The sequence below is a fragment of the Plectropomus leopardus genome, chromosome 2, assembly GCF_008729295.1.
Source record: "Plectropomus leopardus isolate mb chromosome 2, YSFRI_Pleo_2.0, whole genome shotgun sequence".
Classification (NCBI taxonomy): domain Eukaryota; kingdom Metazoa; phylum Chordata; class Actinopteri; order Perciformes; family Serranidae; genus Plectropomus; species Plectropomus leopardus.
Window position 1 is genome coordinate 35,058,077 of NC_056464.1, and position 2,984 is coordinate 35,061,060.

At 37.6% G+C, this 2,984-nt stretch overlaps 1 protein-coding gene across 2 annotated transcripts in view; it reads left to right on the forward strand.

Moving 5' to 3' along the window:
• Positions 1–2,984, forward strand: part of LOC121960118 (centromere protein P) — a 105,787-nt gene that overhangs the window by 71,701 nt on the left and 31,102 nt on the right. The window lies entirely within an intron of this gene.

A 2,984-nucleotide genomic window follows, 5' to 3' on the forward strand; every position in this document is an offset into this window, starting at 1 on the left:
AACAAATTTACCTTTGTTTAGTTTTTGTTGTGCTTTCGTATAATTTTAATCAGTCAAGACTACAAAAGTATAATGTACCACATTTATCCTGAAATAATTGATCCTGTCATTGCGTTGAATGGAGGTCCGGTTATTATTTGTACCTGGAGAAATGTCTGCTGAGTACATAAAACCTGATTGTAAGCCATATGCCGACATCCTTAGGAGCATTGAAGAGGTTATGTGACTAATGACTATTAGATTGTTCCTTCATGTGTTTGATTTGTGAGACTGATGAACACAGCAGCTGTTCATGTTGGCAGACAAGAAAAATTTCTTTCTTTCTTTCTTTCTTTCTTTTCAACAGGAAAACTTTTGATCTTTGAGCTTTGGCTTGTTGAAAAAAACAGTTTTCCAGCTGAAGTACGATGAGATGACGACTGGCAGCATCTAGAAAGTGACCAGACATTACTGATTGTTGTTTTTATTGCTTTTCTACTTTAAGATTTATTTTTGTCTGCATATAATTGTTTGATATTTCCAGTTTGTCTTACCAAAGAGGGGGCTGAGGTTTTTGTCCTCTTCACATTGTAGCTTTTCCGTTCCAATCGTCCTTTAGATCTGCCTGCTACTGAGGTAAATGATCCGAAACCTCAGGCTTTCAGGGGAAAATATTATGATAAAGTTGGCTTTCAGCTCTCATAATTACAGCTTTCTCTGAATGTGTATTGCATGAGGACGGAGGACATGTGATGCAAAGATACCACATTTTATTATGACTCATTCTTTAATAGTCATCATGGCTCCACCTTGTCCCTGAGGCCTAAGGTGTTAATTTGATAACATGAGAGTAAGTTAATGTACTGGATGTGCTGACAGTTGACTCAGGGAATTCAGCCAAAGAGAATCTAGCTTCTTTGAAAATGTGACTCATATGCTCACAGGTTGAGTATTTGCATTCAGTGTCAACATCGTCAAGTCCTTCAAAAAATAAAAAAAAACCTCAAGGTGTTCTACAGTGGTCCAGATGGAAACATGAAGCTCATGTTGCCTTGTTCCAGACGTCTGAATCACCACTCAGATCTTTTTCATCCATTCAAGGAGGTCTGGAGTTGTGCTCATAGACGGCAGTTCCCAGATAATCAGAGTATGGTTTATACGAGTTAGCTGCACTCACAGAGAAGTTTTAAACACAAATGTTCCCACAGTCAGATACCCCTTCCCAACCAAAATTAGCGTGTGCACACGGGATTGTCAAACTTGGGTAAACCTGCTAAAAATAGGCTATAGACTGCTTTCCCATTGCCAGTGGAGCTGAACTGTGTGCACAGCTCTGAAGCAGACGAGTCTACCTTTTCTGTGTGTGTGGGTTGTTTTGTTTTGTCTGTTTAACATCACAGACAGACTGGAGAACAGGTAAACTGGAGAAAGCAGCATGGACAGAGGTCTGTGAAAACTTTACGGTGGTTACTTCTCTTTATATATCTCTTACTTATTCAGTCTCTCATTCAAACTTGATGCAGATTAATATGGATCGATGTTTTAGTGCTTCTTAGAAGGAGACAGACAGTAACTAGTGGCAGAGCATCATGGCATCTCACTGGTTAAGGGTAATATAAGGAAAGAACTTCATTAAAAAAAAACAATGTTAGTGGTTGCTAGAGGGTTTTTTGTGCTTTGGGAATGAGGCTTTATAGCAGTAGGGACAGCAATGTTTGAATCTGCTTTGTTCCATGAACTAGATAATAAACATTATGACTGCTGAGGTAGCAGGCCTGATATATCCTAATATGGATGCAGGCAGCAGTGGATGCGGTTCTGTACAGGCCCCCATAAAATGTGCCAAGCTTTGAAGCCAGTTTTGGTAGTGGCAAAACGTAAAATTACAATGTCCTGGCTCATCAGGTGATGCCATGGGGCCCAAAAAGACTTTTCCAGTTACATTAGGAAAGAGGCATTCTTAAATCAGTGGATAAAATTTTATGAGATTTACAATACCCGTAAAATTACTTGTTTCACTATCGGCACTTGATCCATACAGTCCAGTAACACTTCTAAAAGTCTAAAAGAGGCACATGATCACATACTTTTAACCCATTCAAATTAGCAGAGCGCTAAACCAGAAGAAGCCTGCTCTGCCAGCGGAAGTCTCTGCTGTGCTTGTACTATAGGCCCACATAAAGTCGTACATCAAGAAAAAATGCGGAAGAACTGTACTTTCAAAACTTCAACAATAAGTGTGCTCAGTATCCAAACGCTAAGTGAGTGCTTTTGCAAGAAGAAAGTGATGTAACACAGTGATAAACTTGCCCCTGTCCCAACTGTTTTTCAAAGCGTTAGAGGCATCAAATTCAGAATGAGTATATAAATTATTTACAAAAAACAACAAAGTTTATCAGTTTAAACATTTAATACCTTGTCTTTGGACTGTATTCGATTACATGTAAAGGTCAACAAAGATTTGCAAATCATTGCATTCTGTTTTTATTTACTTTTTTTGACAGTGTCCCACCTCTTGGGGAGTTGGAGTTGTAATATTGTAGTGACGAAAAAGTGGACCAGAAAATGTTGTTTTCTAATTCTGAGGTGTTTTTATTCATATGAGTTAATGTGACTTTAGGAGGACTTCATCAATCAGGCACTGATGAAAACATGAAGTTTATTTAAATTCTGCATTGTGACATTTTGTTAAACTATAGTGGTATAGTATAACACTTCGAATAGACTTTTTTTTTTTTCATAAAATGTATGCATGTTGGCCAGCCAAGAGCAAAGTGAAGGGCACACACATTTCAGTTTGAATGTTTAAGTTGGTTTTTTTTTCTTACCTTTTTAAAAAACATCTCTGATATTTTATTAAACATTATTTAACTATTACTGAAATTTTTAAATTGTTGGGTACTCTGTACCCCCAGCATGTTATCTAATGGTAAGGTACCATCTGTAAGTACAAGAGCACTTAATCCACCTTTCCTCCACTCATACAAAAAGGAATTACTCTCTGA